General features: G+C 47.0%; 1 protein-coding gene and 1 long non-coding RNA gene across 5 annotated transcripts in view; one reads left to right on the top strand and one right to left on the bottom strand.

The window, feature by feature from the left end:
- Positions 1-15,334, bottom strand: part of Erich1 (glutamate-rich 1) — a gene marked incomplete at its 5' end in the record, with an annotated part of 52,793,804 nt that overhangs the window by 17,824,154 nt on the left and 34,954,316 nt on the right.
- Positions 895-15,334, top strand: part of LOC148000594 (uncharacterized) — a 63,832-nt gene continuing 49,392 nt past the window's right edge. For all 5 annotated transcript variants that reach the window (XR_015639971.1, XR_015639970.1, XR_015639972.1 and 2 more), the window contains exon 1: positions 895-1,014. This is a non-coding gene — a long non-coding RNA (uncharacterized LOC148000594). The remainder of the gene's footprint in view (positions 1,015-15,334) is intronic.

Below are 15,334 nucleotides of genomic sequence, written 5' to 3'. Positions count from 1 at the left end.
AAACATCCTGCTCTTCATGCCTGGTTTTGGAAGAGATATATTTCTACAGGAGTCCCCAGCCAAGCTGGGGTTTAGGAGGATTCATTTAGCAGCATGCGGGATGGCAGAGTTGAAAGGGAAATAGATCTTTCCAGAAGCTGCCTGAAGGCGGTTCCAGCAGGAGAAAATGCACATTAAGGAGAGAAGGGAGAACACCTGGAATTTAGAGGAACCCACAAAAGTGAGATAAATCATAGAGAGCGAGACACTTGGGGCTGGGAGCCTGGGGCTAAGCTTGCAGGATGCAGGTATGCGCTAAGCCTCCTGCTTAGTGCTTTGGAAAGGGAAGGCAGGGAGGAAACTTAAACCCCCTGCAACCAGAATCGAGTCAGGCCAGGCACCTCACCAGTGGAGCGGTTCCAGCTGTGTGACGTCAAGGATGCTTTGGGTCCAAAGCATAGTGCCCGCGGACACACAGGAATACTTTAGTTATAATTCTGACCTAGGGTAGGAAGGGCTGGAACAGACCTCACTCTGGCTTCTGGGGTTTAATAGAGCAAATCCATTCCCATGAGATGAAATGGTCCTTTTATGAGAACCGAGCATAATAACAAACACAAAAATCCACCTATTCAAGCCTCCGGGTGATTGATCTCAGGTGGACTTGGATTTCCACCATGGTGGGATATGTCTAATTTGGTATATTTAGTTTCTATTCATAGGTGGCTGAGGAGACCTTTTCGAAGAGGTAGGGAGTGAGGCTGGTAAGAGCAGCTGTGAATAGAGAATGTCACAGTGCTGGGGGACCTCCCAAATGGAACGGAGTGGAGCCAAGAGCTACTGCGGGCAATTTCATAAGACTAAGGTCATCGAATTTCCCTTCCTGGAGCGTGAGTGTTGCAGCAGACCAAAGGCTCCTGCTTCCGGGAGATCAGTCAAGGTCACAGGACCCAAAGGAGATAAAAATGGAGACCTCCGCTAAATCCTGCTACTGCGTGGCTAAATCTGGGAACACTTCCACCACGTAGCTATGATGTAAGTAAAGGGCACTGCCTTTGAGGTGTTTGCCCTTTCTCTTTCGTCCCTCAACCTTTCTAACACTGTGCCCATTTCTTCCCTGTCGAGGTGATTCCTCACGCCAGCCATAAAATTATTTTCCCTGCTACTTCGTAAAAAATAAAATTATTTTTCTTGCTACTCTTCTGAACCATAATGTAAACACTCTGGGGGGGGTGGTGGTAGAAGTTTGTTGAAGGAGGCGTGACCCATAGGTTGAGAACCCCTGCCTCAGTGGGATTCATCCGTACCCAGGACACTGGGCGCCCATGTACAAAGGCTTCTGTTTATTGACGCCGATGATCCCAGTTTATTCGTGCTGAAGTGTTGGTGGAACAAAACATTGCTTTTCTATCCTCAGACCAACCTCTGTGGTGGTTGTTGATGTACCAGCTAGACAAGATAATGTTGCCACAATAATGACACCAAAGGAGAAACCTCTCTCCCTTCAAACACCAGAGCTGAGCACACTGCATTTCCGCCAAGAATCTTTCTGTTCTTACGTAGGGCACCACATCATATTGACCAAATCACTTCCCTCCTCGTCCTTGTTCTCGTTTGAAGAGAAGGAAATTGGAACACCTTTAAAATCGTCTCTCTGTGCCTGTCAGTGAGTGTTCATCAGAAAGAGTGTGTCCGAGAACCTGTCCCTCCGTGGGCCCTTGCCTGGCCAGTCTCATCTGTAAATGAGCCCTCAGGTAGGGCAGCGGGGACTGAGGAGAGAAGCTGATGAGAGCCATTACAGAGCCCAGAGCTCTGGTCTGCTTGCGTAGGGATGCGACCGGAGGCAAAGAAGTGGGAAGGCGTCCATTTGAACGGACAGACCTTTTACCCACTCACCACAGATGAAGGGAGTAGGGAAGGAATGATCCTGCTCTTTATGAGGAGACTTTTCTCCCTGTGGGCCCAGTGGACAGGGCATCAGCCTTTATGTGTTTGCAAGCTCAAGAAAAGGGGGTATAAAAACGGGCGCTGGGATGTAATTCGGTGGTAGAGAACTCTTCTAGCATGCATGAAGCCTTTGGTTTTATCCCTAGGAGGGCATAAACTAGGCATGTGGGGGGTTGTAATGGGCCAGAGTTACGGGGAAGGATCGAGGGAGCTTCAACCTCGGATACTTCAAACAGGAGGACAGCAGGGGTTGGTTACTTCCCCCTCCCAAGCTGGTGCCATGCCCCACCCTCACCTCACCTTACCCCCCCCACTCTCCCACCCCACCATCAACCCTAGCAGGCATTTATAACCCTGACAATTATCAAGCTTCGATCCTTGTTTGACCTTATAAGACCCCCGCCCCGACACTCCGACCCTACAATCCTTCAGGATGTAGATGAAGTATCTTCTAATAACCCTGCCTTGGCCAAAGGCACCATACAAACCTTGCCCCAGAGACCTTTGCCACCTCCCCAGGAGCACACACACACACACACACACACACACACACACACACACACACACACACACACCATAAACGGAACCTGTTCTCCGAAGGTATTCCTCAGTGGGGAGGTCTTTGCCAGCACACTCCTCATTAACCGAGATCCTGCACTGCATCGCCTGTGACCCGTTAGGTTTCCCTCCCTGTGCAATGGGCCTGGCTACCCCAAAGAAGAATTGAACATGGGGTGGCAGGCATGGTGTGATTCTAGCATTTGGAAGGTAAATATAGGAGATTTGGAAGTCCATACTCATCCTCTGATACACAGTGAATTCAAGGCAAATCTGGGGTACGTGAGGCTGCCTCAAAAATGTTTTTATAAAAATGAAAATTTTCAAAAACTCGTCTTTCAGAACCCACCTCTCTCTCCAGATCTGGAAATAGTTGTTGGCTGCTCCAGCAGCTACAGTGTCTACAGGCGCCATGTATGTGGCTCTAGAGCCGGTCGTTTGCCCATCCCTGTTTGGGTTTTGCAAGGAGACCGGATGGAAAGTTTGACAGCTGCGGTTTGCCTTGTAGGTGGGGAGAGATGAGCTGTGGTGCCATTGTCTATGCTGCTTTCCTTTTATCCACAAAGAGCAATTACCTTCAGCCGAACTTCTGAAAGGTCAAATACCTCCCCAGGATGCAATGGTCTGAGGCAGGAGGGCTGCCTTAAAGGGTCATATACTAGAGGCCTGGCCTCTGGCTGGTGGCCCTACTGTTTGGTGGTAGAAGCTTGCGAAGGAAAGGCTGAGGGAAAAGAGCTTCCAGCAGTGCAAGGCATCCTATTGAAAGACATAGTGGGGCCCTGGCTCTTGCTCTTTCTTCCCCCCATCCACCGAGAGCCCAGGAATTGGGAAGCTTGCACAAGCACGCTCTCCTTACCATGATGTTCTATCTCAACACAGGCTCAATAGCACAGCCAGTGAGATCATGGACTGGAATCGTAGAAATTGTGACCAAAAGAAACCTTTCCTTTTTATAAATTGTTCGTCTTAGATTATTTTGTCCTCAGGACTAAAAGCTGGCTACCACACAGGGTAGCCTGTCAAGCTGACTTGATGGTGGCCCAGGAACCCATCTTTCTTTCTCCATGTGTTCAGAGTCCTGGCTTTCATCTACTAACTAATTTCTGGGAAGTGATTTGGTCTCATGCCTGTGTCTACTGAAAGGGCAAGCTCAGTAGCGGGTGCCTATCTTTGACACCCAAGAAAGGGCCCACATGCAAAGCATCTGAGGTGCCTAGGGTAGATCCAAGCAGAACTCCCGAGAGACATGTTTTACGGGTAGGTGGCAACTATTGGCTTACTTTAAAGTGTGTGTGTGTGTGTGTGTGTGTGTGTGTGTGTGTGTTTCCTGGGTGTGAGTATGTCTCTGCTTGTCCTGGGTGTGGATATGTATGTGTGCGTGCTTGTTTTGGGTGTGGGTATATGTGTATATATGTTTGTTCTGTATAGGGGTATATATGTATGTATACTTATTCTGTGTGTGGGTATGTGTATGCGTGTGCATGTAACCATGCTCATGCATGCTTGCTTGTTTGTTCAGTGTTGAGTATCTCTCTGTGTGCTTTCTCTATGGCTGTATGTGTGTGTGCTTGTACTCTGTGTATAGAGTTGTTCTGTGTGCTTTTGTGTGTGTATGTGTATGTGTGTGCATGTATGTGTGTGCGCGCTTGCTCTGTGTGTATGTATTTGTGTGTGTGTGCTTGTTCTGTGTGTGTATGCTCGTTTTGTGTGTGTTCTTTCTCTCTCTCTCTCTCTCTCTCTCTCTCTCTCTCTCTCTCTGTGTGTGTGTGTGTGTGTGTAAGTTCATGCATGTGGATGGTACAAGGTTGATGTTGGGTGCTTCCCTTCCTTGTTTTACACTGTATGTTTTAAAACAAGCTTTCTCACCTGATTCCAGAGTTTACTGAATCAGCTGGTCTAGTTCATTAGTTTGCCTCAGGAGTCCTCTTCTCTACCTGATTGCTGGTATCATCAGCAGGCTGCCACACTCACCCAACATTTATGTGGGTGCTGGAGACTGGAGCTAGGATCTTGAGTTTGTGTGTGGGTATGCCACTCACTGAGCTCTGCCCTGTGATTTTTTTTTTTTAGCACATGTGCTTTGCCCCTGTGAGTAGTCTTAATTTCTCTGCTGATTATTTTCTGGTTTGGGTAAAGCCTTCTAGTGTCTGGTCCTTCTCTGAGGACCTTCCTGCTTGGCATGCAGAGCCAGTGAGCTGTGAAGACTGCCAGGGCCTAAAATAGAAACTCTGAGAGAGTGTTGCTCCCCCAGGGTCTCTTAAGTGCCGGGTTCCTTAGATGCGGTAGGAGTCCGGCAGCTGGAGGGCCTGGCTTCCCAAACCAGATGCCTCTCGGGTGCCCTCTGTCCCGAGCCCAGGGGATGTGGTTTCTAATCTTCACCTCATAGCTCTAGCAACATTTCTAATCCCTCCTAATTTTAGCATTATTGCTAAACTCTGGATTCTTTATCCTGACCTGATGTGGAGGGGTGGGGGCGGAGGTGGGGAGTCAATTGCTTTTTAAGATTAAATGAGCTAAGCCGACCAATTTCAGGATTTCTGTCGGGAAGAGGACTATGTGGATATTATCGACATCACACCAAGCTATTAGGAGAAGAGAAGGGTCAAAGCTCTGAACAAATAAACAGAAGCCATTCTCTGCTCTGCTAATCTACCTGGAGATGTGATGACTCATGCCGGGTTGCCTAGTAACCGCAAGAAGGAAAAGTGCACGTGTGTGTGTGTGTGTGTGTGTGTGTGTGTGTGTGTGTGTGTGTGTCCGTGTGTGTACTGCGGGGTTTGGGGGAGAGTGGTGACGGGGAAAACCTTCCTTATACCTCTATCCTGTGCCTCCTCCTGGACTCTGTAAACATGACCATTGTGTGCTGGGTCCATTTGCTCTGGGTGAGGACTTTTGGTGGACAGGGTGACTGTAAGTTGGCTTAAGGACATGGGAAGTGTGATCTTAGGCTCCCAGCTCTCCCATGGGGGCTGTGGTGTGTCCTCATCAAATGAGAGCTGCTAAGCCCTATGGTGGTTTGGGTTCTGGGGAAGCCTGGGTGGATGTGAGAAACCCAAGTTGCAGGTCTCAGAAAGTGTATGACACCCAGATGTCATCTCTGATCAGACCCAGGGAAGTGGCCTGTCTCTAGTCAATATCCTCTGCCAGGGAAGGATGGATGGGTGGACAGCCTGGATCCCTCAGTTGCCTTTCTGAAGTAGGAAGAGAAGCTCCAGTAATCTCTGATTGGCTCAGCAATGTCAGCTGTAAAGGCAACCAGGGCTGGTGGGGATGGACCCTTTCTTTTAAGTAGAATTTTCAGAAGGGCTCAATGTTCAGATAAAATCACGTCACAGCAAATCCCCTCACTAAAAACAGCACCTCTGCAGAACCCTTCCGCATGCTGGGACTACTTCTGGACTCAGCAAATCCTCTGGGCTTAATGAGCCTGTGCAGTGACCGTTCCCTGAGGCCCGAGTGCTGTAACTGTTACCAATACCTTGGAAGTGCCGGGAAATAAGATTTATCAGACGATGGCTTGTATCCAGGAATAAGTGCTGTTAATACGAGGCAGCCCAGGACGGTTAAAAATGTGGCCGAGGACAAGCACTGCGACCTTGGCAAGCCCTGCTAGCTGGAGACCTCACTTTATTTTTGAAGGATGAGGCTAGGGAGAGCTTCAGGGTCATGGCGAGGATTAAGGGAGAGTGGGATGGGACATTCCAACCAAGGTCATTGGAGAGACTTACCTCCTACCCAACACAAGCACCATAAAAAAAGCTGAGCCTAGCCATTGTCTCGTCCTTAGATCTACAGTGTCTTCCATTAACACCACCAAAATAAAATCTGGGGAGACCTCTAGCATTATTGAGGCACGACTGATAGTAAAATTGCATATGTTCGAGGTGTAAACCATGGTGGTTTGATTCCCACGTGTCTCAGGAGAGAGTCTCATGATGAAGCTAAGTAAGATAATGATTGCCTCACAGCTTTGCAAATTAATCTTTTTGTGAGGAGAACACTTGATTTCAAGTGTGCAGTGTGTGATTGTTAACCGTAGCCATCGTTTGGACCTTGTTAGTGTTGTATTAGACTAAGGATTTTACACGCCCTGTGTTACATACCCAGTCCAACCAGATCTCTTATTACTGAAAGAGGTGTGTTTTGACTGCAGACTGCAGCTTTCCTTTATTTAAATCAGAATCCCACATGTTTTGGCTAAGGTGTGGGATTTCCAGTTCCCTTGCTGGTGGGCCGTTGGGAGGCTGAGTCCTAATGGCAGGGAAGACACTGCCATCGCCACCCCACACCTCCCATAGGTCGGCATTGCTAAGGCAGAGCAGAAAGGTCAGTTCAAGGAGTTAGCAGTCAGACACACTGGGTTCCTGCTCAGTCTCACTGACGTCTCCCTGGTCTCTGACATCAGGCAGTCACTGAACCTTCCTCAGTCCCCAGTTTTAGCTTTTGTAGCATGACTTTTGTCTTTGAGCCATGACAGTGACTCACAGGTTCCGTGTGGCATTAAACAAGCCAGCGCATGTAAACACTTAGTCTGATGCTGGGTACACAGTAAGTGCTCAAAAGTGTTCCTGATTAGTAATTGCCCTCATCAATTTTCTTCTTTCTCATTTAGCAACTGTTTAAATAAGGGACTTTAAAACTCCACTTTGTTCTGAGTTCATGTTGGGATAGGTTATAAAAAAAAATTCAAGTATGCATCTACCTGTGCAGTTCTGTGCAGCTTTAGGGTGGGGCCGAGGCCTAGGAAATGAATCACTTGGGTGGCTTCACCTAGTGATTGTGTAAACATCGTAGAGTGTATTTTATACAAACAAAATGACCATAACATCACTAGGCGATATAATCGTGTGGGATCATCGTTCGGTGTATGTCGTTTGGTAAAATATCATTATGGAGTTGGTGACTCCATTATCATTTGTTCTGATAACCTTGATGACCTAGCTGGCTGGTCATCATGAGAAAGCACATTGTGAATGTTCTAAAAAGATACAAGTTTGGGTGAGGACATGTAAAACTGTGCAAGAGCTGGGATTGACTGTCATGACCACCAAAGGGTCATGGCCACTTATATGTATGGATACAGAAAAATTATAGGGTTGGGGATTTAGCTCAGTGGTAGAGTGCTTGCCTAGCAAATGCAAGGCGCTGGGTTCAGTCCTCAGCTCCAGAAAAAAGAAAAAAAAAGATGAAAAATTATAGCTGTGCCTCCAAAGGGAGTTTTAGTTAAAAGAATACAGAGAGTGGAATATATAAATGAAAGTCTGAAAAATGTTGTATGTATAGGACTTGGAGCCAGAGTCAGGGAGAGGAAGGAGTGAAGGTGAGAGGGAAGGTCAGGGCTGACAAAACTGTGGGAAGAGAGTGGATACACGTGACTGAGGAGGCTGGAGGGATGGAGGATAGGGAAAAGAAACATGGAAACTGCTACATAGATTTCAGAAGAGAGGACAGGGCTTGAGCCAAAGCATGGATCCTCTGCCAAAGGATTATTGCTGAAGCCAGGGTGTGCATGCGTGCATGCGTCTGTGTGCGTGTGCGTGTGCGTGTGCATGTGCGTGTGTGTGTGCGTGTGTGTGTGTGTGTGTGTGTGTTTACATTTGGAGTAGGAGGCAGGAGGATCTTCAGGGAGGAAGTGGCTGAGGGGGCCGCCATCTCTGGAGAGAGAAGGTGAAGCTTCCTGGACACTGACATCCGTAAGAGTATATTTAGACTAAAGCGAGTTGGCTATCCAACCAACCAGAGAGGAACGCTTTCTGATTTACGCCAAGAGGCAAAGGAGAGTCCAGAGGCAAGGAGTCAGTTCCTGGGATGGATGGGTGACTAAAGACTAGGAAGGTTGTTGGTGCAAAAGGAGTCGATTTCCCAGAGAGGACAAAAAGCAGAAAGGATTGTGGGTACCGGCCGCTGTAGAACAAGTCTGAGTTTTGTCCAGGAAACCACAAAGAAGAAAAGGAAGCTTTTTTAGTTGGGTTGTTAGAAAGGGGACGGTGGGGAAGGTTGACCTGGGAGGAGTTGGGGGCGGGGGGGGGGGGGGAACATGATCCAAATACATTATGTGAACACTTTAAAGAATTAGTAATAATATTATTTAAAAATATTATTTTTAAATTCTGGAAATTCCCTCCCTTCTGGAAGTTATGGGAAAGGTGATTGCTTAGGGAGAGGAGTGAGAGTCAGGAAGCTGATGAGGACCAGTATGGAGTAGCCTTGGACACTTTTATTTTGGAAGGGGAGGTTGATCCTACCCCCATCCCCACCCCCACCCCCAGTTTTTCCTCTGTGTGCTTGTTTGGGATTTGTATTGGCTTTGTTTGGCTTTCAACTGGATTATTTGTGACAAGGTCTTACTCTGCAGCCCAGGATGGCCTCGAACTCCAACCCTAGCCTCAACCTCTCTCTTCTTATCAGGAGGCAATGCACAGCCTTTGAAAACAGAACCCCAGAACTTACTCGGCTCGTGAAGTACCCTAGCCCAGCCTAACCCTGTCTAAGTCTCACCTTGGCTAAGTCGCCATGCTGGTTTGTTTCAAACTGTGTGAGACAGAGGAGGGAGGGAAAGAGAAAAGACGATGTGCCCCTTTCCTTGCTAACTGGTGGATTTATTTGGAGGGATGGTAGAAGGTTGGGAAGAACGTGATTTGGTCTCATCGCACAATAGTTCTGTGGGGTGTACACAGCAGATTGTCTTCTATATTTCGAGTGCATAAAACAGAAACTACAGGGGTTCCATGATCTTCCTCAATTCTCACAGATGACTGGACATTTAAAGAGAAGCCCTTGTGCTTCACTTTAGAGAAACAAAGATGAACAGGCATTACATAGCTGTGTGATCTGAAGTAAATTATTTAACCTCTCTGATTCTCTGTGATTTGTCTGGTCCTTATTTTTCATGAACTGGAATTTGATGTGTACACACACACACACACACACACACACACACACACACACACACACACACAGCTCTGTACCAGAAGAATGTTGAAGGCTTTGGTTATAATGGGGTCTAGGATTTATGTGCTTCTTGATCCAGATATCTCCCATGAGAGGTGAAGAACCAGCTCTCCTCTAAGCAACCATAGAATTGACGGTAGGAGATGGTTTTGGTTCTGTGATTCCAAAATCATAGAGAGGTAGAGACCTAGAGAAATAATTTTGGGATTCACAGTAGTTTGGGTTTTTTTAATTGGATATTTTTATTTACATTTCAAATGTTATCTTCTTTTCCAGTTTCCCCTCTGGAAACCTCCTATCCCATCTTCCTTCCCCCTACTTCAGTGAGGGTGCTCCCCCACCACCCCACATACTCCTACCTCCCCACCCTAACATTCCCTTATACTGGGGCATCGAGCCTTCCCAGGACCAAGGGTCTCTCCTCCTTTTGATGTTTGACAAGGCTACCTGACAACACCTGCATCATCACAACACTGAGAACTGGGCGTAGGCTTGCAGGACTTAAGAAGAAACACATACTCAGGTCATTCGTCTTAAGAGAATGATGTCCAGGCTTTACTGAGATCTCCTTATATACAAGAGGCAAAAGCAGTGGAAAAGTACTAGAGCAGATGGAAGACCCCCAACCAGGAGCCAGGAAATAACATCATGAAAAGTTCTGGCCCCAAAACAGGGGCCAAGAGCAGCTGCCAAGGGTGTAAACAACTTCTTGCCATAGCAGGCTGAAAGGCTCAGAGAGGGGGAAGGGAAATACCCCGAGGTAGGGCCCAACAGTCACCCTCTGCTACATACGCAGCTGGAGCCATGGGTCTGTCCATGTGTACTCTTTGGTTGGTGGTTTAGTCCCTAGGAGCTCTGGGGGCCTGATTGGTTAATATTGTTGCTCTTTCTATGGGTTGCAAACCCCTTCAGTTCCTTCACAGTAGATTGTTAAGGAGAGAGAGTGTCTTTAAGTCAGTACTACCTTATTCCCTGCATGCTTGTCACTAAGGATATCCTCAGCATCTTCTCAGCTGTGTGTCCACACAGATCACTCTTCTGTCAGTTTTCCCAATCTAATCTCACTGCTTTCATCAATGTTCTTGTAACTAATCAATTAACAGAAGCTAAACCAAGCTGAAAACATGGATCTAGCAATGGTGATAAGAAGAAGCTGTCAATGGTAATAGGAACATACCCATTTATATGAAAGGTCATTAATGTGAATTACTTGGGATCCCCTAGAGCAGTGGTTCTCAACCTGTGGTTTGCTCGAATGACCTTTTCACAGGGGTCATCTAAGACTACCAGAAAGCACAGGTATTTACATAATAATTCATAATAGTAGCAAACTTAGCATTATGATGTAACAAAAAATAATTTTATGGTTGGGGGTCACCACAACACAAGGACCTATATTAAAGGGTCACAGCATTAGGAAGATTGAGAACCACTGCCCTAGAGTATTCTGAGTAGTGGAGAGGCTAGGGGTGGGGCTTAGAATCTGATGGCAACACTGTCAATCAAGATTGTGCCCTTGTCGTGAGTGATAGCACACGCCTGTGATACCAGTACTCAGAATGCAGATGCATGAAAATTTCTGCAAATCAGGGGCTGGCATGGTCTACATGATGAGTTGGGGGTCATGGATATGCAGTGAGATCCCATGTCAAAAAGACAAGAATTCAAAAGTGATATGAACAATATGGTTGGGTCCTCTGTGATGTCCCAGGCTACTTCTGCCTAGGTCATCCAGCTCTGGACTAGGAATGGTAACAGCTTACCCCTTGTCAGGCTATTTTGAGGATGTCATGCTCTAGTCCTTGAAAAGGGCTCAGAGCAGTTCCTGTTGTATAGCAAAAATGGGAATGTGAGCTGTTGATTGATTCTTGGTATTGACAGACAATTAGTTCACTGCCTCACGGTGTCTGCTGCATCACCTGGAGGGTGGGTGGGTCTAGCTCTGATCCAGTCCTGCTTAGAATCACTCAGAGCCAGATATCCATTTTCGTGGGCATTTCAGGGGCAACATAATAACTATTGTCTCTTTACCCATGGAAACATTTTAATGAAAAACTGCCAGTCTGTCCCAGGTCCCCAAGTGTTTTTTTTTGGAGCTGGGGACTGAACCCAGGGCCTTGCGCTTGTTAGGCAACCAGGTCACTTGCTGCCATTCAGTGCTAATTGTGTGATCCTCGAGACCCTCGGGGGACTCTGGACTACCCCTCAGCACACTCCTGGCTCCTCCAGCCAGTCCAGCTGTGGAGTCTTTGTCAGACTTACCTGTGTCCTGTCAGGCTCTGGCCTTCTGTCTCCAGGTTGAAAGTTCCTGTCAGGAGGCTTCTGTATCAGCAGAGCTGGTGCACACACCCTTCCTGCTGCCCCTGGAAGGTTGGGTATGACATGGGAGGGGTGGAAAGGTTTTGTTGGTAGCCTCATTACTTTTTTCTTTAATCGGAATAAATATTAACAGTAAGGAAATACGTTCAGATTATTCTCAACCTATAACGACCTACATTTCCTAAAATATAAAAGATTCAGCTATGGGGTTGGGGATTTAGCTCAGCGGTAGAGCGCTTGCCTAACAAGCGCAAGGCCCTGGGTTCAGTCCCCAGCTCCGAAAAAAAAAAAAAAAGATCCAGCTACAAATCCGTATCTTTACTGATATGTGAATATCAGATGTCCCCAAGGAATGAAGTGACCCGTATAGAGGTGTGTTATACAAATACTTTTGGCACTTGGTGAAGTAGTGACTTTATGTGACAAAAGAGTCAGAAGAAGCCAGGTGTGGTGACTCAGGCCTGTATTTCTGGCATTCAGGACGCTGACCCAAAAGGTCATTGCAAGTCGACCAGCCTGGCTTACAGAGTGAGACACGAGGCCTTGTCTTGAAAACAAAACAGGAGAAACAAACAAAACAAAACATAACAAAAACAAACCATCACATCCCAAACAAACTACCTAGAAACAGAGAAATAAATACCAAAGCAAAAGAGTCCAAAGAGAGCTGGGCTGCCTCTTTTTTAATTTTTTGGAGTTAAAATGTAATCACAACGCGTTCCCTACTTCCCTTTCTTCCCTCCAACCTCTCCACGCACTCCCCGCTTGCTTTGGGCTGCCTCTTAAGGGAGTAAGTCCGCAGACCCTCCAGAAGGTCCACTCTATGTAGGGTAACCACGTCACATGGTCAGGAACCAACTCTAACAGCCATCTAAAAATTAAAATCTGGTAATAATGGAACAGGCTTTTTCTCTGGTAGCTTGGAGCCCCTACCTGTGGTGCTCTCAATGGACTCCTGCCTGGGGTCGGTTTTCAGCTGCCCCAGGCATGAAGATTCTGATGGTAAGAATCCATCGGAATCCTTCAAGGGAGGCTTCATGTCAGCACTTCCTTAGGTCCTAATTCTGGGTGAGCCATTCAAATCAAAAGACCCTTATCAGGAGCTTAGTATGTTCCCAGTGCAGGCTGGGACATAAAGCTATATAAGGAATGGCTAACACGGAGATACCTGCAGCTAGGTGGCACACAGGAACCCAGATGTCAAACTCTTTCACCTTTGGTTCCTGTCTGGGCCTATCAGAAATCGTTTCTTGGGTTGCAGGTGTTGGAGGAGAGTCTGTGATTGGGCAGGGGAATCAGGAAGTGGAGGATCATAGGGAAGAAAGGAGTGGAGGAGTGGGGCAGGTGAGAGTTCAAAATGAGATACCCCCACCTTCTCTATCTGGCCCCTTCTAACCTTGAGAGGAAAACCTGTTGAGTTCATTGTCTCAAGTATGCCCTGCATCTGAGATGTAATCTCTAACCTTAGTGCTGACTGGATGCTGCAGCCACTGGAGGCCGCTTCGTGTTGCTTTTAGCAAGACTGGAGGGCTGTTGGACTTGTGGATGAGAGTACAAGTCACCCAGGCTATGGTGGTGGGTGAAATACCATCTGATTCAGACACCCTTCGTGATTTCCTCCCCATCTGACTCCTGCCTCCAAACATAGCAGAGTGGGGGTGGATGCCAGCTCCTCTCCTGTTCCCTGGGAATCCTGGGATGGAGGCATGGCTTTACCTGCAACACATTTGCTTGTTCCTTTTTCATAAGGGAAGGTGAACCTGGCCAAGGAATGTCCTTGCATGTGTCCAATTTGCGGGGCACTTGCCCGGGAAGTAAGCACTCCAAGGTTGGCCCAATATGTTTATTGACTGTGTTTCATGTAGATTTTCTTCTATTGTCAGTCTATAGACTATATCAGCCTTTAAGCAAAAAACAGAGGTGGGGGTTGTCAGGTTGGGGTTTTAGGGGTGGTCCTGCTGTGAGCTCATTATTATATATTTGGAGTATTGAACACCTTTTGCTGATATCCTTGCCAATTACTCTTTAAAAATTAAATAGAAATTCAGAAAGGACAATAAAGTTCTTAACTAAGGTGTTACATCATTTCGTGTGACAAATATGAATTTTAGGAATAAATGTTAGCAGGAAAGGGCTTCCTCGCTGAGGGGTAAGAGGAAGAGAATGAATGATCTGAAACTCAGATGGGAAAGGGGGTGCTGACGTGGGCCCAGGAGCAGGTGGTCCCACCCCAACAGAGAAAAGGCCTGGCAGTTTTGGAACTTGCTGCCCTAGGGCAGCATGTGAGCACCCTGGGGCCAGGGCTCTTCTTAACCTCCCATTTTTCATGTCAGGAAACAATCTTGGAGAGGTTGTGAAACAACCTGCTCTTGACTTCAGGTTTGAGACACAAGATCTGAAGCAAGAAATCGCCAGAATCTGGGAGACTGACCAGTGATGCCATGGACAGCAGGTGTGGGGCGTGGGAGGCCCTGTGGAGCACCTCACGATGCTCATCTGTTTCTGGGTTCCGTCCTGCCCTGTAGAGAAGTTAGTATTTGGTAATAGGGTAGATATTTGCAGTAAGAAATCATGTTAAGAATCCGTACCCTTCTGCAAGCATAACAGAGCATCATTAATAGTGTCAGGAATTGGTTCTTGCCCGTGGGATGGGGCTCAAGTTGGGCAGTCATTAGTTGGCCATTCCCTCTGTCTCTGGTCCATCTTTGTCCCTGTACTTCTTGTAGGCAGGACAATTTTGGGGTTGGTATCCTTATCCTTCTGCTAGGAGTCCTGCCTGGCTTCAGGAGGTGGCCACTTCAGGCTCTGTATCCCCCTACTGCTAAGATCCTCAGCTAGAGTCACCCTCATAGGCCCTCTGGAGACTCCTCATCTGGCATATTCTAGAGATGCTCCCCTGACCCTGACTGCTGCTAATTTCCGTTCACACTCTCCAGGCCTTCTCTCTCCACACGTGATCCACACCCCACCCCGCCCCCATTACCCTCCCCATCCTTTCTTCCACCCAGTTTCCTCCCTCCATCCATCTCTTAGGCCCTCCTTGTTATTTAACTTTTTGGGGGTCTGTGGAGTGTAGCCTGGATAACCTGTATTAATATCAACTTATCAGTGTATGTCCTTTTGGGTCTGGGTTACCTCACTTGAGATGATATTTTCTAGTTCCATCCTTTTGCCTACAAGTTTCACGATGTCCTTGTTTTTTTTTTTTTTTTTTTTTTTTTGGTTCTTTTTTTTCGGAGCTGGTGACCGAACCCAGGGCCTTGCGCTTCCTAGGTAAGCGCTCTACCACTGAGCTAAATCCCCAGCCCCGATGTCCTTGTTTTTAATAGCTGAGTAGAACCCATTGTGTAGATGTACCACATTTTTTTTTTATCCATTCTTTGGTTGAGGGACATCTGGGTTGTTTCCAGGTTCTGGTTATTATGAATAAAGCTGATATGAACATAGTGGAACATGTGTCCTTGTGGTATAATAGAGTATCTTCTGGGTATATGCCCAGGAGTGGTATACTGGGTCTTGAGATAGAACAATTCCAAGTTTTCTGAGAAACTGCCAAATTGATTCCCAGAGTGGTTGTACA

The sequence above is a fragment of the Rattus norvegicus genome, chromosome 16, assembly GCF_021556685.1.
Source record: "Rattus norvegicus strain SHRSP/BbbUtx chromosome 16, alternate assembly SHRSP_T2T, whole genome shotgun sequence".
Classification (NCBI taxonomy): domain Eukaryota; kingdom Metazoa; phylum Chordata; class Mammalia; order Rodentia; family Muridae; genus Rattus; species Rattus norvegicus.
The sequence above is the reverse complement of the archived record's forward strand: the minus strand, read 5'-3'. Positions and strand labels throughout refer to the sequence as shown.